At 38.2% G+C, this 12,778-nt stretch overlaps 1 long non-coding RNA gene across 1 annotated transcript in view; it reads right to left on the reverse strand.

Moving 5' to 3' along the window:
* Positions 1-2,085: 2,085 nt before the first annotated feature.
* Positions 2,086-12,778, reverse strand: part of LOC121403054 — a 37,954-nt gene continuing 27,261 nt past the window's right edge. Inside the window, exon 3 of the long non-coding RNA XR_005967012.1 lies at positions 2,086-3,822. This is a non-coding gene — a long non-coding RNA (uncharacterized LOC121403054). The remainder of the gene's footprint in view (positions 3,823-12,778) is intronic.

Here is a 12,778-nt window from a genome sequence, read left to right on the forward strand (position 1 = left end):
GTCGAGTGAAATGCTTTGTTGTTAACTGAGAGTGAGTCTTGAAGGAAATATGATGAGTTCTGTTTTAGAAAGGTTCAGTTTCAGGTGGCACTATAACATCCAGGAGGAGACAGCAGAGAGACAGTCTGTGACTTGGGAAAGGACAGAAGGAGAGAGGTCAAGAGTAGACTTGGGTGTCGTCAGCATAAAGGTGATACTTAAGTCCAAATGACTGCATACTTTTTCCAAGTGAAGTAGTATAGAGTGAAAACAGCAGAGGGCCTAAGACTAAGTCTTGAGGAAAGATGGAATGTAGTAGAAGTATAATAGGAAAAAGCAATTTTAAAGGAACAGTCAGAATGATAAGCTATAAACCATGATAGAGCAGTGTCACGAATGCCAGCTGAGCATTGAATGTCTAGGAGGAGTTTGTGGTCAACTGTGTAAAAGGCTGCAGAGAGATCTAGAAGGATGAGTATGGAATAGCGACCCTTTGACTTTGCCAGGAGAAGATCATTGGTTACGTTGGTGAGTGCAGTTTCAGTTGAGTGTGTTGGGTGAAAGCCAAATTACAGGGGGTCAAGAAGGGAGTTGTGAGTGAGAAGCTGGACCAGGTGTTTGTAAACAAGCCTTTCTAGCAATTTGGATGTGAATGGAAGAAGGAAAACGGGATGATGGTGGGATCAAGGGAAGGTTTTCTGAGGATAGGAGTGATTTGTGCTTGTTTGAATAAAGATGGAAAAGTGCAGTAGAAAAAGAATACTTAATTAGGTGGCTAAGTGCAGGAGAAAGTGTATCAGAGATTGGGTAAAGGAAGTGAGAAGGGATGGGGTCAAGGGAGCAGGTTGTGGGTTTTGAGCAGGCTAGAAGTTTGCTAACTTCATCTTGTTGCAGGAGTGAAGTAGTGCAAAGTGGATGTGAGTGGATTGAAAGATAATCTGAGATTGTTGTCAGATAATATGCTCAGTCTTTAAAAAATTTGGGCAGTTACGTTAATAGGTGGAGGGTGCAAAGGAAGGCATAGTAGTCAGTTAAAGCAATACTGGCATGTTCCTATAAAAATCATAGGAATGTGTCAGTATTAAGTAGTTGCTGCACCCGCAATAGTTCCCCTAGCAGGAGAACATGAACATGAAGTGGATAAAGTCAGGATCAGTTTGTGATTTTCTGCAGATTCAGCTGATCTACTACATCTTCTGAGGTACCAAGTTAAATTAGTGTGCCAGGGTTGGGGTTTAGCTGGTCAAATGTGATAGTGGTAGAAGGAGCAAGGGAGTCAAAGAGCTGTTGAAAGAGCATCGTTATAGAGAGAAGCTGCCATATTTGGACAGGAAAGGTTGTTAATGTGAGAGATCCTCTGTGCTGCTACTGTTGATAATTGTTGTGGATCAAATATTTTTAGTTTTCTGTATGTGTGGTAGGAGAGAGATGGTTGTGACAGCACAGGTGAAAGTGTTATCTGAAAGGAAAGTAGGTGTTGGTCGGATAGGGGGAAGGGGGAGTTAGTAAGGTTGGAATGGTGACACAACTGACAGAATAAAAGATCAAGAGCATGACATCAATGTGGGTAGGTGAATCAATCCACTGACGGAGACTAGATGAAGTTGTCAAGCAGTTATCAATGGGAACATTTAAGTCACCTACAATGAGAGCTGGTGTGTTGCTTAAGAGAAAGTATGGAAGCCAAGCAAAACACCCCCAAAAGCTCTTCTGCAGTTCCAGTAACGGGAAGGCAGGGGATATTTGAAGTCACCCACTAATTGATTATGTCAGGGGTTCCCAAAAAGTAGATCGGGATCTAACAGTAGACCTGTAGGTGTTGATCAGTAGATCTCAGGACACTGTCAACAAACAGCCTAAATCACCCTCCTGTTTTATGCTTTTCATTCAGATATTTATGTTAAGGTTACATGAGAAATATTATTTGTTAAATATAGAAATATCAATTCTCTCATAATTCAATATCATAATTAAGTCATATTTTCCATGAATCAGAATGCTAACAATGCTTTTATGGATGTAGATCATAATGAGACAACATCACTAAAAGTAGACCCAGCATTAGTAAAGTATGGGTACTCCTGAATTATGTAATAAACACGGGAACATTTCAGGCACCTGGAGCAGAGATCCAAATTCACATTGTGATTGTGGTCCTGGAATGGCAGAATCCTGGCATATGCAAATCCCAACAAAATGATTGGTCGAAACAAAGGTGAACTGAGGCTGAGCAAGAGCAGGCAGGGAGTAGCTTTATTCTTAACTTGGGTAAGAGGAGGGACTGGGTGGAGAACGTCTCTGTTGCAGTGGGGATGTTCACAGACAGTGGTGAGTAGAAGAGGCGGGGGATTTATGCGGGCTCTGGAAGCTGCCTGTTTTAGATTTATGTGCGGACAATGAGGGTCTGTGACTGCTGCCTGCAGGAGGAGCCGTAACACAATCCCAGAGTCAGTAATGGTCTTTTGCACAGATGAGTGAGATGCAAAGCCAGATGCAAAGCCGGCTCAGTGATTATCAAAGAGAACATCATCCATTAACATCTTCTGATAGCAGTTGCACTAGAAGCACTGCTTGGATGGCCTGACAAATGTGGATTCAGAAACCACACAAAGGAAGTCTTTCTGGAAAACACAAATAAAATGAAGACAGCAGCTGATACATTCCATGCAAGTTACTAAGAAAAAATACTTTTTTTCCTTCCTCCTATCTTCAATAACAGGGCAATTTCTGGAGTGAAATTATCCACAGAACAAACATGGGCGTGTTTTATTCTGGAAGCTTTTAAGTAAGTCTATTAGTCTAGTCTATTTTCAGATCATAATTAGTTTGAAAAGGTCCCAGACTGAGAAGTCAGTTGCAAGTGGAATCCAAACTTCTGTACCAGGTGGACCACAAAAAGCTTGTTAAAATGATATGCGGCATTGCAGGTCACAGAATGGTAGCTTAGGTTCATATGCAAGGTCTCTTGTTAGGCCACCACGTAGTGAAAGTTCCCATCATATATCTGCTACTCCAGGTGTTCCTAAAATGGGGGTAAGGGCATGAATTGCAGATTGACCACTTAGGAAATAAAATTTGAAAGAAGTGAGCAGGACTAGTCAGGATGCTCGAGTCATGAATTCGAGTGATTCTACTATGGTGAAGAGTATCCAGAATACCCTCAAAAACAAAAGTAAACAGGCTGAAGGTTTTTCCAGCACTAGCTCAACAAGAAAAGTTCTTCTCAAGATAAGGCAACGGAGTAATAGTGATATTGCAAGTGAATGTCGCCAACTTTTTAATCGGGCCCTTCATTACATAAAGTATATGGTAGTACCTCATCAATTGATAAGGGAACTTCAGGGGAGAGTTCATTTGATTTATTAAAGGGATACAAAATGAGAAATCTGATCACCGTGCCCACGGACCATTAACTACTTTTGAGTAATGGATCTGGCTTTTCATTGGATGCTATAGATGGTCAGAGGGTGGGGAATAGGGCTTTCAAGTATAGAGACAAACCACTTAAAAGATGTTCCAAATCAGAGACTGGAGACTCTTCCATTTTTTGCAAGATGAGTAATACCAAAGGTGAAGGAGAATAAGGAAAGTCTTCAGATATAGAAGATAGCCATTCTGCTGATAGCATCAGACTTTGGACTTGCTCCAAAAGTTTTGCACATTATGATATTCAGAGTGTTCTGTTTAATTTGAATGAAGTTGCCCTGAATAGACAAAATGTCATCAAAAAACGAAATACAACAGCAGCTGTTGCATCTCCTGCTGCTGGGCCACTGTCACATGCTTCAAGTTTTAACTCTCCAACAGGCAGTACAGATGAGATGAGGAAATTTGGGTTTTACCCTTTAAAAACAACAAAAAATCAAGCTTTAATAAATAGGCAACTTTGTCTTTCACAGAATGTTTTAACATTTGAATAAATGGACTTTTGCACCATAATATAACAGTTTACTGTCCAATACAATTCATCCATGGTGTCCTTATTTTAATGGCTTATATACAGTATATATATATATATATATATATATATATATATATATATATATATATATATATATATATATATATATATATATATATATATATATAGTACTTGAAAAAAAGACCGCACTCACAGGACTTTCGCAAGAAAATAAGCCCCCATGGGCTGTGACATTTATTCCTCAACGTTTCGGCTAGTACACTCTAGCCGTCCTCAGGAGGTGTAGAGTGTACTAGCCGAAACGTTGAGGAATAAATGTCACAGCCCATGGGGGCTTATTTTCTTGCAAAAGTCCTGTGAGTGCGGTCTTTTTTTCAAGTACTGTATGCAATTTCGTTACCAGCACCTAGGCGAGTACCTACCTTATTGTGGAGTGCACCATTGCGGATCTGTATATATATATATATATATATATATATATATATATATATATATATATATATATATATATATATATAGATAGATAGATAGATAGATATATATATAGATAGATATATGTATATATATATATTACACTTTCTAAAGACCTGAAGAGTGCAATGCTCTATATATATAAATAATAAAATAATAAATAGGCACCTTGGTCTTTCACAGAATGTTTTGACATTTGTATAAATGGACTTTTGCACCACAATATATCAGTGTACTGTTTGGGAATCCCTCTCAGCCTGCATAATAGTCTTTCATTTCCCAAGACTGGTGTGTTTTCTGAATAAAGATTTTTAGTGAAGCAGTATTCAGTGGTATGAAATTAAATCAAATGTGAAAAACTGGCTGTGCAAAAATGTGGGTAAAATTTGGTTGGATTAGCTCGTTAAGCCTTGAACTTCATAGGCAAGTATGTCCAATCATGAGAAAAGGTATTTAAGGTGGCCAACTGCAAGTTGTTACTTCAGTGCTCAAAGAGAGAGACAAAAAGAAAGGAGTACATGGCGTCGCACAATCTATTTGCAAATTTGTGTTTGTGATTGTGCCTTCCAAGAACGTTGTGATAAACGAATTCATCGTGATTATACAAAAAAATCAATTGTGTTAATTTGTGGAAGTAACCTTTGTGATTAATAAAATTGAATTAATGAAGTGAAAAATCTTGTGAATTCATTGTGGAATAAAAAACTTTTAAAGTGCAAGGTGCTTATTGTGGACATTGGTACATGATTGGACCCACGACATATGACCCAGAATGAGAAACCTGATAAAATATAACTTTTATTGACTCCTTAAAATTCATGAACTGTAAGAGGGAATTAATTGATAAAACCACTTAAAAACAATTAAAAAGAAAGGGTGTAAATTCGATCTAGTATGTAGGTAAGTGGGGATAGCGTAGCCCTGTATGTTCTAATGGTGAGATAGTCAGCAACTGTACAGTACGGTGTGCACGATTGTTTTAAACTAACACTGTGTCCTCTCAGAGGCACCTAGATTGTATGGCCTATTCCCGCCTAGATGCTAAACAAGCAGCACCTTATACTGACAGAGTGGCTATACGTGTGTGCAATTGGAATCCAAACCCCCCACGTGATATCGATTTCCTCCGTTCACCCCCCCCCCTGAGTTTCTCATTCCCACTAAAGAGCTACCGTTGCAGTTCTCTTTCCCCTATCCTAAACCGCTAAAGATTGAGCGGCGGAGCTGCAGTGCCTGACGCACGTTTCGCTGAATATAGGCTTTTTCAAAGGCAAATGGCGGCGTGTTCTCGCGATATTTACATCCTCACGAGCGCGCCAATAGGTTCACTGGTGTCATGTGGTCAGCGGACATTACTTCACCTATGCCAATGGAGGAGAGACCACGTGACCATAGAGCACATATCCTCTCAGTGTTAATTGTAGCAAATTGTAACAGTAACCTAATCTCAATGTTCATTGTAGCAAATTTTAACAGTAACCTTCCAAATAGTAACACATTCACAAATTTAAATATGTATCTTTCAATAAAGCAACAGTTCCACATTATAACTATTCCAGTATTTGACTGTTTACATGTTATAAAGTGTTCGATACTGTATGGAAAACACAACTTTATAGTTAATAGAGAGACCTACTTATATTCAGTATGCAAAGCATTTTGCTGGGACTCAAATATTATTTCTATGATCCTATATAGGTATGTATGTCTTATGGGATCCTCAAAGCAAATCTCAAAAGATCTGAAAACAAAGATTGGTCAGTATCATGGTTTAGGGAAGGCTACAAAAAGCTATCTCAGAGGTTTAAACTGTCAGTATCATCTGTAAGGAATGTAATCAGGAAATGGAAGGCCACAGGCACAGTTGCTGTAAAACCCAGGTCTGGCTGACAAAGAAAAATACAGGAGCGGCATATGCGGAGGATTGTGAGAATGGTTACAGACAACCCAAAGATCACCTCCAAAGACCTGCAAGAACATCTCGCTGCAGATGATAGATCTGTACATCTTTCTACAATTCAGCGCAATTTGCAAAAACATCTGTATGGCAGGGTGATGAGAAAGAAGCCCTTTCTGTACTCACGCCACAAACAGAGTTGCTTGTTGTATGCAAAGGTTTATTTAGACAAGCCACAGTCATTTTGGAACAAAGTGCTTTGGACTGATGAGATTTAGTTATTTGGTCATAACAAAAAGCCCTTTGCATGGTGGAAGAAAAACACCTGCTACCTACTGTCAAATTTGGTGGAGGTTCCATCATGCTGTGGGTCTGTGTGGCTAGTTCAGGGACTGGGGCCCTTGTTAAAGTCGAGGGTCACATGAATTCAACCCAATATCAACAAATACTTCAGAATAATGTTCAAGCATCAGTCACAAAGTTGATGTTTGATGTTAGAAATGAATATAAGACAGTAACAGAATTGTACAAGCATAGCTGCAGCAGTTGAGCAATGTCCGCTTTACCTCTTGCATCAGCTACTGGTTATATTTTTGTATGCAATCTATATGTTCATTGTATGTGGCCTTCTATTGTATATCGCTGCAGAATATGCTGAGGCATTATAAATATGCCATAATAATCATAATCATCATGTATCATTTTCTTTTCCACTGCTCTGATGTAGATTGGCACCTACCTCCTGAAGCTGACCTGACCTGTTTATGCTTCAGTTAGATGTAGGTGCCTCTGTTAGCACTTACAGCACATACAGCACTGCTATGAACTCTCTATTGGTGCAAAAAAATCACAGAAACCAGTGCAATTAACATCAGAATTTAATAATCAGCCCTGTAGCATCAGCTTATATTACAGGGGAACCTCATTTTCTGCTGGATAATTAGTGACGACCCCTAAGCTTAGCTTCTCAACAGCTGCTCAGAGCCCACTGAGCATGTGAGTGTCACAGACACTTTCCAAGATGGTGACCCCCTGTGACAAGTTTGAAGTCCTGGATCAATGCTGCTATTGACAAGCTGAAACTTTAGCCTCGTGCAACAAGTTTACTATATAAAATATGCTATTTTAGCCACATTCATTTTTAGGGTTTCCTTCTCCTTTAAAGAGAAATAATTGCCCCATAGGTGAGACAGATTTTAATTACATTTGCAAACCAGGCCTTTAAACTGTCATCCAGTGGTGCAAGAGGGCACTGGAATGATGCAGCTGTACACAACTGTGATTGTACTTAATGTAATTCATTTTTGGACCGCACAAGTTACACGCTGTGTATACACAATAACCCCTATTATTGGGGGTGTGCTATAGGTCTTCCACTCAGCCCTCTCACTCAGTACCATTTAACAGGTTTTAGGCAAGGGCTACATGAACACCCACATCCCTCATATGGGGAAGATGCAGGGAGTCCATTCAGGGGTCCACTATCTGAGGGGGCACCAAGAGATGCAATGGTTGGATTTGTGGTGTGCACGTAAATGGAAAGAGGTGGAGTTTAAATAGATTGTAGTTTAGATAGATTGTGGGTGGAGTTTAGATAGATTGTGGGTGGAGTTTGTTAGGTGTGTCAGATTGCATGCAACTTACTACTGATTTAGCAGTGTGGTCATGTCTAACACATGCTGCAATGGAAGAGCAAATTAAGCATTTAGCAGGGTAAATCCAGTTGTTTTGTGAGTTCTTTCCAATTGGGATGATTTTTGTTTCTACTGGGTTGACATGGCCCACCACCAGAGGGCTCTGGAGGGCAATATGTAATAACCCAGCCCCCCTCCCCATTGCAGAGGCCCTTCTAATTTAGTACAAGGCCCCATGATCTCTGATGGCAGCACTGCCTGACAAAATGCTGTGTCCATGCAGGTACAGTATGTGGACTGAATGCACATAAACCTATATTCGGCAATACACTTTTTACACTTTTCCCATGTGCATGGACAAGTATGGAAACACACACATTTTTTTTATCATGTCTACAACAAGGCAGAACTAATATATAACAGGGCTCACACACAGCTCATAGCCTAATGTACCTGACAATGCATAAACACCAAAAAGCAGTTGAACACGCTGTACTGTGAGCAGTCATTTAAGCCAGATCAGAGAAAAGTTACAAGATGTTATTGATAAATTGCTCTTAGCAAAACAGCTCTAATTTGCATCAGAAGTGGAATGCAATATGAGTTCTGGACTGTTTTAGCTAAATAAATGGACACTTTTCAAACTCATTGTGGGTAATGTATTCAAATTGCATAGGCTCGTCCTGCTCGTTGCAGGCCTTAATAATGTCAGTGATGTCAGCATGATGTCAATTGCACTTAATCTACACAAACTCTGGGCAAAAAGGTTCTCACTGAACAGACAGCAGTTAATTTGTTCAAATAACCATTTCTCTTTAAACAGTTTGCTGACCACTATCAAATAACTTGAACGGATCCAGCTTGAATATTAAATAAAACATAATATCTGTTTTGGTAATAATAGGATGCAAATTTGCCCCAATTCACTAACCTGTAACAAACTAACTTTGATCCATTTCCTGCAGTTGTAATTATAAAAGCAGATGTATGAATGGTTGCTTCTGGGTAACTACATTGTTTCAAATAGGCAGCCATAATAATATATTTTATCTTAATCATAGGTAAGTAGATAAGTCTCTCTTTTAGTGAGATTCAGTTTTCCTTAAAAGCCATAATTATGTAAGAAATATCACATGGGGGTATGTAAAGTGCAAATTTTGTTTTTAGGTCAAGCAGATTGGTCACTATAGGTTACTAGAACTGTTATTTTTTTATCAATAATTTGTACTCAAAAGGGTAACCAAGTCCCAAATGCATGAAATCCTTTATCTGTCATTAAATTTAATTCCTAAAGTTGACCAACTAGTGCATTCACCCCATAATGCTACATAAGCTTAAATTGCTTCATATTAAGGCATATTTATCAAATAAGTTAAATTGTGATCATCATAGTTTACCAGAGGAACTTCCCAGGTCTCTGTTCAGTTGTACAGGATATTATCATATTTATTAAAGTAAAATTTAAATATAAGGGGATATTTAAGTAAAATGCACAGGATGCAAAATGTAAAAACATGCACAATCCACCATGTTTTCTGTACAGTGCACTGCCCAGGAGCACTTAAAACGGTGTTCACCACAATGAATACAGGGATGCCTATGTTCTGCATTGCTGTATTTATGAGGGACAGGTGTTGGGAGGCATGTAAGCATCCACTCTCCCACACCCTAATTATCCCCTAACTTGAACATTATTCAGTTAAGGGGAACTAAAGTCTAAAATAGAATAATGCTAGAAATGCTGTATTTTGTATACTTAATATAAACATGAACTTACTGCTCCAGAAGCCCAATTAAATTAATGATTTATGCTTTCAAAGTTAGCCACAGGGGGCTGTCATCTTGTAACTTTGTAAACCATCTTTGCAAGACCAAGACCATGCACATGCTCATTGTGGTCTGGGCTTCAGTTGGGAGGTCATAACTTATCAAAACAACAGCACAAGTCAAATAATATCTGCCAGAAGCCGATACAGCAAGACTGATTAATAATCAGAATATGCAGACTGCACTGGGTCTGCGGATACAAATCTCTATACAGTCGCCGGCTGCTTGAGGTCAGGTAAATAAGGTGGCGGGCTCCCCCCTGCAATTTGAAAGTATGATTGTTTCCCTGCAGAGCAGTTAAGGACCGTCTGAAGTTTCCTATCTGCAGCAGTCAGAGCAAGTAAAATGAAGGGGAAATTTCACTGCATACAATCAGGTTTCTTATAAAAACGGTACACATTTTTTAATCAAAGTTTTGGAGATAGATTTCTTTTTCACTGAAGAAAGTAAAAGTTGGATTTTATTTTGTTGTCTATATATCCCCTTTAAGGAGTGAATATTTGTATCCGGTACAAGGTGCACAGCTCAGCCAGAGCCAGAGAGCAGTAGAATTTCCCTCTGGTAAACAATGGAAAGCTTTATTTTCCTTTTGGTAAATATGCCTTATTATTGGACAAGATATCCAGCAGCACATGGCAGGTAAGGTGGGATATACTAAGTTATAGTCCCTCTGCTCTAATACTATGTGATTGGGAATTTTGATTGTTTTATATCAATAATCATAAAATAATCAGAGAAAACTGATTTTTACAGTACTTATGTTAGTGGATTGCAACTCTTGGGTATATGTGAGCTCTGCATTCCCCATCTTCCAATAATACGTTTTCATTGTATGGTTGGGCTAAGTTCTGATGAGTTATCAAGACAATCAGCCAAATATCACTGTTAATTTTAGAATCATGAATCATCATAATGAACACATCTGCTGCATATTTATCAAAGGGTGAACAGACAGTTTGCTGAAGCACACCAGAAGCAAGCTCAGCAACATTATTATACCCTGAAGCTGCTTATAGTCTGAATCCGAAAATCTGCCATCTCAAACCTGCCGAGGTAATATAGAAGATGTCCCTTTCACAATTTGAAGATATCGCGGTCTGCACTGGGTTTCTTCCTAATCTGTTCTGGGTTTTTTGGCAATAACCTGAAAAAATCAAGTGAAATTTATATGATTCGAGTTTCTGCTTGATTTAATTTTTATTGTTAAATAAGTTACAAATGTGGATGTGAGTTTGGTCAAGCTTGGTTTAATAAAATGATGAGATAAATTTGAGTTTTAGTAATTAACCCCCTTATTATTAGTGAATATAGTTTTTTCTACTTTAATTTTCCCCCTGCACAATGTTTTTGTTTAATCATGAGACAAGCAGCATTTGTCATACAAGACCTTTGCGTGGATGGAAAAAATGCTGATATCTTTTTGATACACTTAATCATTCAAGTTATGGTTGTTATAAAAGGTTGTTTGCTGTATCCTGAGCACTAAGGAGTTAAATTGTAGAAGCCTCAGTTCCTACTGAAATAGTCTTATTGTGTTTACTCCAAATATCGTAGCTTGTATGCAGATCCCTCATTGAAGCTTGCCCACACTGCATTCTCTTGCATCTCATTGGATCACAAGTAACCACCAGTTCTTTTTGGCCGTCACCCCTTCAAATCAGACCGAGGCAAATGTGACTCCCTCAAGAAAGCAGCATGTAATTAAAGTGCATTATACAGCTCTGTGCTACATGTCAGAGCACAGGAGGAACTGCAGGGCAGTCTTCTCTGGCTAAGCTATATCTGAGCTCAGTATTTTTGTAAATTCTGCATATTTTTAATGTATTAATGTAAGAAAACTTTTATCCACTTTTGTTTCTCATACGTATTTATTTTGTGTTTACTGGCATAACTAACCCAGGACTATTTCAGTATTAATGTGTGTTTTGTTATTAAAATCCTCCATTTCTAATTAGTTCCAAGAAAAATTTCCATAGTTGCCTAAGCCATATATAATAAAAGACACTAATTTTGCCCAGCAGCAGTATGCTATAGCAACCAATAACATGTTTGCTTTTAAACAGGTGACCAGTAAATGCTTCCTGCTGATTGGTTGCAATGGGTTACTGCTCTGGGCAAACTGAGGGGCCTATTTATTATGCTGTATAAAAAAGTGGAGTGAAGCATACCAGGTGATGCTGCCTAGAGTAACCAATCAGCAATCTGATTTCAACAGTTAGAAAACAAAAGCAAAGATTTTATTGATTGCTATGAGCAACAGCACTAATAATGTTTCTCTCCACTTTTTACACAGCATGATATTTTCAGAAGCGTATTTATCAAATGATGAGTTCTAACTTTCACCCATTGATAAATACAATTCTAAAAATCCCATAGGAATGAATAGAACATGGTCGAGTTTTTATTTATTAAGCTCTAAAATTACATTTTGATCAATCTGCCCGTGTCTTTAATTAGATAACCCCATAAGTCTATAAATTACATCTGATAACAAATGCATGTAAAAGTGCAAAACCTTCTTGTGTAACCAACAGGAATGGAATCATTTTTCTCTTCCTATTTTTTGGCTTTCAGTGTTTTATATTATTATGCAGCTTGTCTTTAATCCAAAATATAAAATTCTTTCTGGTTGCTGGTGTCAAGTGATGCATGACAACCAGAAAAATTCTACATTTTAAGGCTTCAATGTTATTATTATTTATTCCTTATTTATGTGTTAACAGCCTCTTCTATTTCTACTAAGGTACTAGAGTAAATGGGACTATAACAACCTGATAACGTTAAACTCCACACTGTAGGGCTGAAGGTTAAAGGGCAACTCTTTTTGCTATAAAGATGCACCTACATTCTGAGGCTGTTAAATAGATCTCATACCCACATAGGTTTAATGATATTTTTAATTTATTTTTTTATTCTTAATTATCTAGCGCAGACTAATATTTTTTATACCTGCTGTATCGCAAATTGCTGACTCCTGATGGACCAGGGAAATGTAACTCGCGTCATCATTGAGTTGTCTGCAATGTTCGAAGAACTCACAAATATGAC

Source organism: Xenopus laevis, chromosome 4L (assembly GCF_017654675.1).
Source record: "Xenopus laevis strain J_2021 chromosome 4L, Xenopus_laevis_v10.1, whole genome shotgun sequence".
Classification (NCBI taxonomy): domain Eukaryota; kingdom Metazoa; phylum Chordata; class Amphibia; order Anura; family Pipidae; genus Xenopus; species Xenopus laevis.